General features: G+C 44.9%; 1 protein-coding gene across 2 annotated transcripts in view; it reads left to right on the top strand.

The window, feature by feature from the left end:
* Nucleotides 1–526: 526 nt before the first annotated feature.
* SYTL3 (synaptotagmin like 3) overlaps nucleotides 527–11554 on the top strand; it is a 232743-nt gene continuing 221715 nt past the window's right edge. For both annotated transcript variants that reach the window (XM_075338237.1, XM_075338238.1), the window contains exon 1: nucleotides 527–695. The gene's annotated coding sequence lies outside the window, so the exon portion shown is untranslated. The remainder of the gene's footprint in view (nucleotides 696–11554) is intronic.

Below are 11554 nucleotides of genomic sequence, written 5' to 3'. Positions count from 1 at the left end.
GAATGTGGGTTGTCTTGCAGCGATTTCAAAGATTTAAAATTGACCCCCATCATGACTTTTGGTTTCTTCCGTAAGAGCATAGATGCTAAATACAAGGGTGATCTGAGGTTTTTCTATTGGGGGAACCTCTCTTAGCTGTGTCTTAGGGAAGGCCTGGGGTCTATATCCTTGTTTCCATGTACACCACTGGAATAGTTACTTGGGACTTCCCTATCACTTGCAGCTTCTGCATGGCAGAAGTCACAGTCTAGCCCTTTAACCATGATACAGCTACTGCTCAGAAAGGTTGTGGTTTGGTTTTCAGACTCAGTACTTTCAGAATCAGAAGGGGGGCTATAAGAAAGAATCAGCTTAGAGGAAAGATTGACATTGACTAGAAATGCATCATGCCCTCCCTGTGGCGTATGCTGACAGGAAGACCCTTTCCATGTGATAAGACTTCTTAGTTCTTGCTGAGGCTTCATGACCAGAGCAGTTAATGAGGTCTCCCAGGGTCGTACTGACTGAGCAGGAAGGAAAGGCAATGACGTATTTGTTTCCACAGTAAGAAAAGAATTTGTCTTGTTCTAAATACCTTTTGCTTTCTCTTAATACTACTGCTGAGAAGGTAAGAGCTGTCCTAATCACTATTCTCCAATGGTTACATGGGATGGAATGTGAATACATGAGCATCGCTTTCATCGAAGACTTGAAGGGTAGGCGAGCTTATTTTACTGTATTCGGAGTTATATTTGTGTTTTATGGTTCAATAAAATTTGCAGCCATATAGATGGCGATGCTGGCAGAGCTGAAGGGAAGTGTGCGGTACTTTAGAGTCCTTCTCAATGATGGCATCACTTATAGAGTCTCCGTTGTAATTTGACTCTGATGACAAATCCTCGTAATGTTGGTAAAAATGAAATAAGGGTGCATAAAATAATTGGCATATAAGCCTGTGCAATGATATACTTTAGTGACCACATGCCTTTTCATATATTTGTAACGGGTTCTTTTCCCCAATATCAATACATCATTCCTGCGTTTTCTTCTCAAACAATGGAATTTGTGCCATTGAGCTTCTTTCAGACCATGAATGAAATATCAATCTTTCTTGTACATCTATAAGCGTTGATTTAAAACACCTTGAGGTATGCAAAGTTTGGTGCGCTTTAAATTAAACTAGCACTTTATTTATTGAGACCCTTACAAGTCATATTTGTCTTTTCAATTGCCGTACATATTTTATGTGGGATACTACTGTCTGCATTGATTCCCAGCCCTAAACTGCTCCATATACTTGCATCAGTTTTATATTTTCTGGGGATATTTTAGATCCTCCAGGGAAAGAGGAGAATAAATAAACTGATTATGGTTTCTTTCCTTTCTGATGTTTAATATACTGTATATACTGTAGTACCTTTGAGTGTCAATTTAAATGGTTTTCAGCTTTTGGCTTGTCAATGATAATAAAATCTTTATTGTACTTAAAGGGGCTGTCTACTACTGAACTACTGGGCAACCACTTATTGTCATGGAGTAGCATAACATAAAAACTCTATACTTACCTCCCAGTTTGTCATTATTCTATCTATTTGAGTGCTGTGATATCCTCAGGTCACCTGACAAACAGGTTACTGCTGCAGCTAATCACACCTCCATGTTGCCAGTATGTGTGGTGTCCGTTTTCACACGTACCAGAGACATGTTCACATACATACTAATTAAAATCAATACGGATCTTCAAACCTCTGTGTTGTCACACAGACCTTGTGTCCCCCGTATATTAATACCCAACGTAGATAAAGCTGACGGCTACATTCTACAGCCCCCAGCTGGCTGGGAGGCAAAACGCAAGGGAACCCCATGCGGCTTTTTTAAAAGTTATTTGAATACATAATTTTAAAAAACGTCGAGTGGTCCGCACCCAATTTTAATACTTAGCCAAGATAAGGAAGACAGCTGTGGGATAGTATTCTCAGGCCTGGGAGGCCCATTGTTTTTGGCCCCCAAGCCTAAAATTGCAGCCCACAGTTGCCTAGAATTATCGCATCCAGTAGATGCAACAGTTGCAGAACTTTACCTGGCTCATCCCCGTTGCCCTGGGGCGGTGGCAATCGGGGTCATATACGGGGTTAATGACAACTATGATTTATCAGCTGTCATCAAGCCCTGAAATAGTAATGTGGAGAGGTTTATGAGACACCCTCTTTTACTAATCCTGTAAATCAATAGAAATAAACATAAAACACAGAGAAAAATCCTTTATTTAAAAAAAAGCACAAAAAGAACACCCTCTTTCGCCATTTTATTAACCACCAAAACACCCCTGCAGGTCCAACATAATCCAAACGGGGTCCCATGATGATACCGACTCTGCTACATCTGAAGTTGCAGTGCACAGTCACATAAAGAAATGTGGCACACTGATTGAGCTGCAGATGTGAGCAGTGACATCACTGAGTTCACCTGAAGTCACAACCGGAGGTTCCCACAGTACTCCAGCTGTGACCTCAGGTGAACTGACCTATTTTTAACTCATTGAACTCAGTGACCTCACCTCAGGTGAAGTCATTGGGCTCAATGCATGAAATTTAAATACCAAATTCCTGCACCAAATCTGCATCTCCTGGCAAAAAAACACATTAAAACCGCATCACGTTTCGATGCGTTTATTGCCAGAAGATGCAGATTTGGTGCAGGAATTTGGTATCTAAATTTCACTACCAAATCTGCACCTCCTGGCAAAAAAGCAGTTTAGTTTTCATCTCCTGGCGTCAAAACCATGATTTTCTGCCACAGATGCAGAGATGCAGATTTGATATACACCAAATTTCTGTACCAAATCTGCATCTCTTAGCAAAAAAGCACATCAAAATTCATTGTGTATCTTTTGGCTAAGAAACCTCACAATAACAATTTTGACGCAGTCTCGGTGCAGTTTTCTGCCAGGAGATGCAAATTTGGTGCAGAAATCTAGTGGAGACATTTCAAAACCAAATTTGCATCTCCTGGCAGAAAATGTACCAAAATGGCGTCAAAACCATTTTTGTGTGTTTTTTGCCAAGAGATGTACATTTGGTGCGGAAATTTATACTCTCAATTCCTGAACCAAAATTAGGTGAGGTTACTGAGTTCAATAAATTCACCTGAGGTAAGTTTACCTGCGGTCACAGGTAGGAGACCGTGGGAAGCACCACCTGTGACTGCAAGTAAACTTAGCAATGTCACCGATCAGAGCTGCGGCTCAGTCAGTGTCTGCCTGAAGCCACAGCGGGCGGTCATGTTTTCTAATCTGCCCGTGCGCTGTGACTTCAGTATGTAGCAGAGTCAGGATTGTCGTGGGAAGTCATGTGGATTATGTCAGATCTGAAAGGGTGTTTTGGGGGTTAGAAAAATGTTAAAGAGGGTGTGTGTATTTTATTTCAAATAAAGGATATTTTCGGTGTTTGTGTGTTACTTCTTTTCACTTGATTAGTAATAAGGTAGTCTCATAGATCACTCCCCACTACTAATCTAGGGCTTTATGGCAGCTGACAATGACAGCTGTCATTAACCACTTATATTACCCCAATTGCCACCTTACTAGGGCAATCGGTATAAGCCTGGTAATGCCCGTATTTAGCACCATCTAATGAGTGTGATCATTCTGGGCAGCGGCGGGCTGCTATTTATAGGCTGGGGGTCCAAATAACCATGGGCCTCCCCAGCCTGAAAATACCAGCCCCTGGCTGTCAGCTTTATCTTGGCTGGGTATCAAAATTGGGAAGGGACTGCACTCACACTTTTTACATTATTTATCTAAATAACTTTTAAAAAAGCCACATGGGGTTCCTCGCATTTTAATACACATCCAAGATAAATACAAAGCTGGGGGCTGCAGCCTGTGGCCATCTGCTTTATCTGCTCTGAGTATCACAATATAGGGTAACCCTATGTCATTTTATTTATTTTTATACCACTGTAGGGACGCAGATTCCAACCATCACAAATACAGTCACACATGGTGGGGGCACGGTCAGACTGCAACAAATCAGAGTTGCTGGGACTGCCGGTGGGTGAAGGAATGAGTAAATATGTATGAGGATTAATGAGCGGACTGGGAAGTAGTGTGACAGCCTCGGGGAAGGTCAGTAAATATAACTGTCCTGATTTATTCCTTATTTTCTTTCTTTTGCAGACCCCCTATCCCTCACTAACACCAGCACCCCTAGCCCTTACTAACACATAAGTTTTACCTCTCATTAAATTTGGTGATGTTCAGCTATATAATCGTTGAACTGTTTGTATGGGAACTGGTAAAGTCGGCAAAACCCGAACCGAACCTTGAAAGGTTCACTCACCTCTACTCATGACATCACCACATGTCACAGCAAATAGGTCCCATACTAACGTGAGACGCAACGGCAGCTGTGACATGTTGTGATGTCATGAGTTCACTGCAGTTCAGTGCCTCCGCCTCTTGTGAACTGTGATAAACTCATGATGTCACCGCTCATGACAGCCGCCAGCAGTTTGCACGCTACTGTGTGATCCACTTGCTGTGACCTGTGTTGACCTCAAACAAAGCCACATGAGATCCAGCAGTGGCTGCTGTGCCAGCGTATACAATTTGTTCTCTGAACTTTCTTCATTGGCTGGAACAGTAAGTCTGGAAACGTCATTGAATGTTCTCACTGAGAGTTCCTCTCACTGAGAACATTCAATAATTTTTCAACTGGCTAACACGGTACCAAAACCTTTTCACTTGTAACTGGGATAGTCATGGAACCACCATATGGTTATGGCGGATCTGCTTGGGATTTTGATGGGGAATAAATTGGTGAATGGATGTGTCTTTGGTCTTTATTTCTTTAATAAATCTCTCTACTTATGTCTCTCATGTTTGCTTTTGTGGAACATCATAATACCTCTATGTGGATTACGGTGGAACTTCTAAACTTATTTTTTATAATAAATTGGTGAATGAGGGCTAGGGTTGGGGGGCTATTTTTTTTATAAATAAAGTATTTTTTATGTGTTTTTTTTACATCTAGTGGGTTAGAAATTGAGGTGTCTGCTACATGCCCACCCATTACTAATACCAGGGATTGATGCCAGCTGTCAATACACAGCTGGCATCAACCCCAAATATTACCACATTTTCCATTGCACCAGGGCAATGGGAAGAGCCAAGGTGAAGTGCCAGGATTGGTGTATCTAATGAACGCGCCACTTCTGGGGCGGCAGTGGCCCGCTATTTTTTGTCTGGGAAGGGCCAAATAATCATGGCCCTTCCAACTCTGAGAACACCAGATCTCAACTGTCAGCTTCACCTTGGCTGGTGATCCAATTTAAGGGGGACCCCAGGTTTTTTTTTTCATTTTTTAATTAATTTATTTAAAAATAAATAATAAAAAAACAGCATGGGGTGACCTCTGTTTTGGATTACCAGCCAAGGTAAAGCTGTCTGCTTTACCTTAGCTGGCTACTAAAAATAGGGGAGACCCCATGTCGTTTTTTTTTCATTTCATTATTTCTTTTGTGGCTAGATTCAAGGCTAAACACCTTTTAGTGCAACATGAAAGGCACTAAAGGATGCAAGCTTAGAATATGGAGGGTGGTGGCACACTACCAGTAATCTATAATTTTTCTAGCTTTGCACATCTTTTACACATAAAAACCCCCATTTTTTTCAGTATCATACGTTTTTTTCAAGTACCGGTCTCACGGATAACACACACGGATGGCCATAATGATGTCGCAAATGAACTATGCATCACTTGCATTTTTTTTTTTTTTTTACACGGACGTGTGAACTAGGCCATACTGTTAGACCTGAACAGTGTTTTTCCACGATGGCAGAATAATGAGAATCAGGAACTGCTGATTGGCTGTAGCGATCATGTGTTAATGATTATGTCATGTGACCAGTGGGAAACACCTGAGATTGCACTGAAATCAGAAGAACAGCATCAGTCTGGGAGGAAAGTATAGGCCTTTTAATTTCATGTTGCACCCTGTGGCTATTAATAAGGAATTATTTGGTAGTGGACAACCCCTTTAATGTGTGTCTAATATATTTGTTTATCTCATTATTGCTGATACATAGTTGTCTGGATATGAAGTATTCAATGCATATACTATCAAAGCAATGGTGCCTAGCTCAACTTATTGCTTCTTTTAAAAAAAATAAATCTTGTTTTCTGTGTTATTTTTACGAATGGTTTAACAAATAAGAAAATGACCATTGTGAAAGCTATTTGCTTATCAAAGATATGAGATAGCAGCATGATGGAATTTAGGATATTTTATGTTTTGTTTGTATAGATTTAATAGTTTAAAATATTCAATAAGAAAACTGGGGCAATTTCTATTGTGTACCATAGTGCATGGTGGTTCTAGTCTTGTGTGTGTAAACAGGAGGATCTAGTGGAATAAGAGTATTTTCAGCCAAACATGACATTGCTTGGGCAGGTTTTCTTCTGTCCTCTTAGTAACTGATGCGAGTAAAAACAAGCTAATGAATACATTAACCCTTTTACCACCCGGTGATTTTTCATTTTTCGTGTAGTAGTTTTTTTTCTTCCCTTACTTTCACGAGCCATAACTTTCTTGTTTATTTTTCAATCAATACAATGTAGCCTCATGAGGGCTTGTTATTTGCAGGACGAATTGTACTTTTGAATGACACCATTCATTCTGCCCCACATTGTATTGGAAAACAAGGAAAAAAATTCCAAGTGCAGTGAAATTGCAAAAAAAAAAAAAAACTATGAAATTCCATAATTGTTTTTTGGGTTTTTTATTTACCATGTTCACTATGTGGTAAATCTGACCTGGCATTATGATTTCCCAGGTCAGTATGAGTTCACAGATAACAAACATGTAAAGTTTTACTTTTATCCAAGTGGTGAAAAAAATATTCAGGAATTTTGTATTAAAAAAAGCTGACGTTTTTAATTATACCATTTTGGGATGATGCATTACTTTGATCAAATCTTATTGTATTTTGTATTGTATATTGGCGTTTTGAGTTTTTTTCTTCTTTACCAATCAGATTATTTTATTTAAGCTGGAGTCACACTAGCGTATGATGCGACAGCATCAGATGCGATATGCTAATGACCCCCGACTCAGGCTCTGTTACGAGCCGGAGCCGAGTGTCATGCGACTGTGACCCGATCTTGCGATTGGGTCACAGCTGTGAAGCTGAGGGCGGGTGCTGCGGAGGAGAGAGAGAGGTTAATCCTCCCCATCTCCTCCATTGTCAGCCTGTACATATATCGCACTACACTGGGATAACATCCGAGTGCAGTCCGATGTTTCACTTGAATGGGTGCGAGAGATACGGCTCTCGCAGAAAATCGCAGCATGTTGCGACTTTTTTCGCATCCAAAATCTCGGTACGAGAAAAGCTGCCCAACTGCTCTCCCTCATTGGCAAACATAGTCTGTTTTTCACGCTCGTGTGAGCATGCCCTTATTTTAATAGATCCGGCATTTCTGAATGCGGCAATACCAAATCTTTGTATCTTATTTTTCTTAAATTGGTTTATTTTCAATGGGGCAAAAGGGAGGAGTGATTTGAATTTTTTTTTCTACACTTTCATATATTTTATTTTTTTTTTTTACCTAGTTCCTCTTAGGCGATTCAAAGGTGATATAGTCCGATCTCTGCTACTGTACAGCAGAAATAGCGCTGGCATTCTCAGGAGATTACCGTGTAATGACAGTGACGGGTTATCAGCTGACCACCAGCTGTCATGACAAACCATACGGCATCCAGTGTTCATGGGGTGGGAAATGACACTGTTATTTAACTGGTTAGCAAGCGCACCATAGTATGTCTGACAGAGATCTAATGTGTTTGTAACACGTTTGCTGTATACTCTAAATCCATTTCTGTCAGTCTTTACTGAATCTTTCCAGTTTATATTAGCCTTTTCATCCATAATACAAGTTCAGTTTTGGACCTGGACTTGACCTGAACTTCATTTGAGTTAATGATTGACAGTTTGGGTCTCCACCCTCATGCAGCCAGCCATAAGCACATCACTACCAGAGAAGGTTGGACGGAGTTCTTTCTATATATATATTTTTTTTTTTTTTTGTGCACACTACATCCGATAATGCTGTTGTTACCCCCCCCCCCAGTGCGAACCGTTCAAACCCTGCAAGCGGCTCGCACTGAACCAAGCACCATACACACCCAAGAACAGTGATGCTTGCATGAGCATTTTGCATTCGTAAAGCTTCTGAACTCCAAATTTGTTTGCTTGGAAAAGTCTTGAGTTTGTACCGAACTTCAGGTTTGTTCATCTGTTTACAAATCTTAGATGGAAAATGGAAGCCTGTATTGTGCTGACAGATTTGCAAGGCAACCTCTAGGAACTATATTTTCCTGCCTCTACTCGTCTGCATTAGTGCATTATAGGAGAGTGATTGTGATAAATATAATATTTATTTTAATAATTTTCTGTTATTTATAGTTTACAAGTGCAAAATAAAGTTTGTGATGTACATAAACTAAACCACACTGTCTCCTGTATTTGTACGGAATCATCTGTAAAATGTCTGTGACGCCACCCACGGTGTGTGGTGAGGTTTAGCACCACCGCTGCTGTTGTGGGACACCCGGGGGAGATGTAAGGGCAGCTGGATGTTAACCCCTCCGTGGGTAGGGATGGATGCCCCGGGGCCCAATGTCTCTGTGTTGAGGATGATGGATGCAGGGGCCGGCACACCCAGCCAGGCCGGGGAAGTTACTCACGGTCGAATAAACAGACGAGTCCTGTGGTAAACCAAGGGGATGGTGGCCGGCTGCCGCAGACGGGTGTATCCTGATCCCACACCGGGGTTGATAATCAAAGCCTCTCTCCTCTGTACACTGGATTTTGTAGATGGGAGCTCCCGGTATAGAACACGGGAGTCCGCTCCCGGTCCTTAAACGTTGCACATATAAAAACGGGACGGACCGGGCCACCTACTTGTTGCTCCCACCTAAACAAACCTGACCCTGGTGCCACCTCTAAGAACTGGTTGGCACCCCTTGCCCCAAGTCCGGGAACGGGTCCGGGTGACGCCCTTATGGGCCGGGTAAAAAGTTCATTACCCGGCAGTCCTTGTCATGGGTTCCCAAGTCCGGGGACCCCTGGCCTAGAGGTTAGTCACCGTTTTTTGTAGTGACTGGGCCTCGGCCAACTCCACCACAGGCCCTTCCTCCAATCTACCTCTCTAGTGGCTGCCGTGAGCAACAAGTGTGGCCATGAACTATTTACAAAGCTCAATAGTTTTTGGGTTGGTTTTCCAGTCCACAGCCATGGTCCATGAGCTTTATAACTGAATGGAGTTAACTGTAACTGGGGTAGCCAAGAACCGCTACCTAATAACTTTCTTCACTTGCAGAGGGGGGTGAGGGTACACCTTTTCTTCCATCTTCCCTCACTTCTTCACATCGAGGGCAAACCACCCCCTCTCTCTGCAGTGCCAGGTATAGGAGACCAGCTCTCCTGGCTCCAGGTCACGATCCGGGTGACCCGTGGGCAAATGGGGGCCACATCCCGCCGGGATACGAAAATCTCGGTCTCCAGGCCCGGCTCATAGAAAAAGCCCCATCCCTTCTGGGGGTTAAAGTGCCGGACCTGTCCTTGGAACGTCGGGCCCCGCTCCCGGAAAGTTTCTTGCTGGAGGTGATCTTTCTCCCGGATGGTCCTGTTAAGGACTTCTGCTTTCCTCTTCTCCCTGGCCGCGATCTCCGTCTTCAGCTGCTGCTACCGTTCCCAATACGGAGTACGGGTTCCGAACTCTGCCTCCTCCTGCTCAAGGGTTTGGACCATCCGGACTCCCTCACTGCCAGTGTGGCGCCCCTGAGGCTTCCGTCGCCACAGGTCATTGCACCCCATCCAGCGGTGTGATGCCCCATTCTGGGTGAGGAAAGGAGTGAACACTGGTCCCCTGGTAAATCTACACTACACCCATTGCTAGGAACACACTGGGACCAGGGATTGTGGCAGTTCCCCTCCCATGCTGCATGCTGGGAGGGGCCGTAAGACCCATCCCTGCTCCTATAGGGTAGAACAGAGCAACTGGGGAGGTGGGAGGAGCCACAAGAGTGCAGACAAAGAAAGGAAGGTCTAGGTTAGTCAGTTGGAGAGAGAGAGAGGGGAAGGAGGTGGAGGCCTGCAGGAGGCAGGCAAGGAGGAGAAGAGAAAGGAAAAAGGGCTCCAAGTCAGTCAGGAGCTGAAGAGAAAGAAAGAGACGCTTCCTGGTGAAGATCCTGGGACTCAGAGGGTCCAGGTGACACCAAGCAGAGAACAGAAGGGGTCCCAGGGCCACGGGTAGCTGTAGAGCTGCGGTGGCCTGTTCCACAGGAACATCGGTGGAGGGATCAAGCTGCAACAGGGGACGGTCCCTAGAAACCGGAGGAGTGCAAAATCATCTCCAAACAGTAAAAACCGAGGCCCAGGGAAAGTTGTAAACTCCCCGGGCCATAGCCCACAGCAGAACCTCTAGAAAAGGGATAATCAGCCGACAGGTGACCCCCCCAGCCTGAAGGCTGTTGTGGAGGCCAAGCCAGGTTCATCCTACAAAGGCAAAACTTGGGAAGACAGCTGAAGACAGAGACACTTAAGAGAAGGGTACCGGCTTTTACTCCAAGAATCACCCAGAAACGGCGGAGGTCCCTGACAGTGGTCCCAGCAGTCCAAGGGTTCCTGCAGGACTGTGACAAGAATTGTGAGTAAAGAACTTGAAACTGCACCCTTGGAGTTGCCTCTGTTATTTCATCTGCATAGACACTCACAAGCACCAACTGTGCCCCGGGACACCGCTCCACCTGTGGGGAGCAGTACCATCATTGCTGCCATATCATCACCCCGGAGGCCACACACAGCAGCGGCGGCTTAATAGCCGCATACCACAGGTGGCGTCACGAACACAAACTTTATTCACCCCAAGTCACCTAGCCACATATTCTACTGACACCCACCAGGGCCACGGAGCCGGGCCCAGCCACCACTGACGTCCCCCGGACTAGTCCGGCCCGGCACCGGGTGTCCCATAGCCCTGGGGTGGGCGAGTCACCGGCTACGACCGGGCTCACATGAAGTGGAAGAGGGCTCCGTTGATCCACGGCCTGCTCTGCTGCCCTGCAAGAGCATCCTGGCTGCGCCTCAGTCAGGGCCGGGTACTGGGAAACGGCTGGCATCTTTGCTGACTTCTGGTCAGGCGTCGCCTCTGCTGTGGCCGGGCGGATTGCCGGGGCTGACGTCATCACATGCGCTGCCTTCTCAGGGATCGGGAATGGCGTCATCACTGATGTGGCTAGGCTTGGGGCCGGAGGGGATGTCTTCCGGGCTTTGGTCTTTTGGGGAACTGCGACTGCTGCCGGAGCGATGGCAGGCTCCTGGCCCGAGGACGCCGGTTGCCCATCACATGCCACTCTTCCTGCCTGCCCCCCTGATTTTTCGGGAGCAGCCCTCTCAAGCGGCTTGTCTGTTTCGCTTTCGGCCTCAGGGTTTTTCTTCTGGACGTGTTCCCAGGGGGCGGGGCTTCAGCTTCGCACCCTTTCTCGGGGAAGAAGACGCTGGGTAGTCATT

The sequence above is a fragment of the Anomaloglossus baeobatrachus genome, chromosome 3 (assembly GCF_048569485.1).
Source record: "Anomaloglossus baeobatrachus isolate aAnoBae1 chromosome 3, aAnoBae1.hap1, whole genome shotgun sequence".
Taxonomy (NCBI): domain Eukaryota; kingdom Metazoa; phylum Chordata; class Amphibia; order Anura; family Aromobatidae; genus Anomaloglossus; species Anomaloglossus baeobatrachus.
This window is presented reverse-complemented; position numbering and strand designations above follow the sequence as displayed.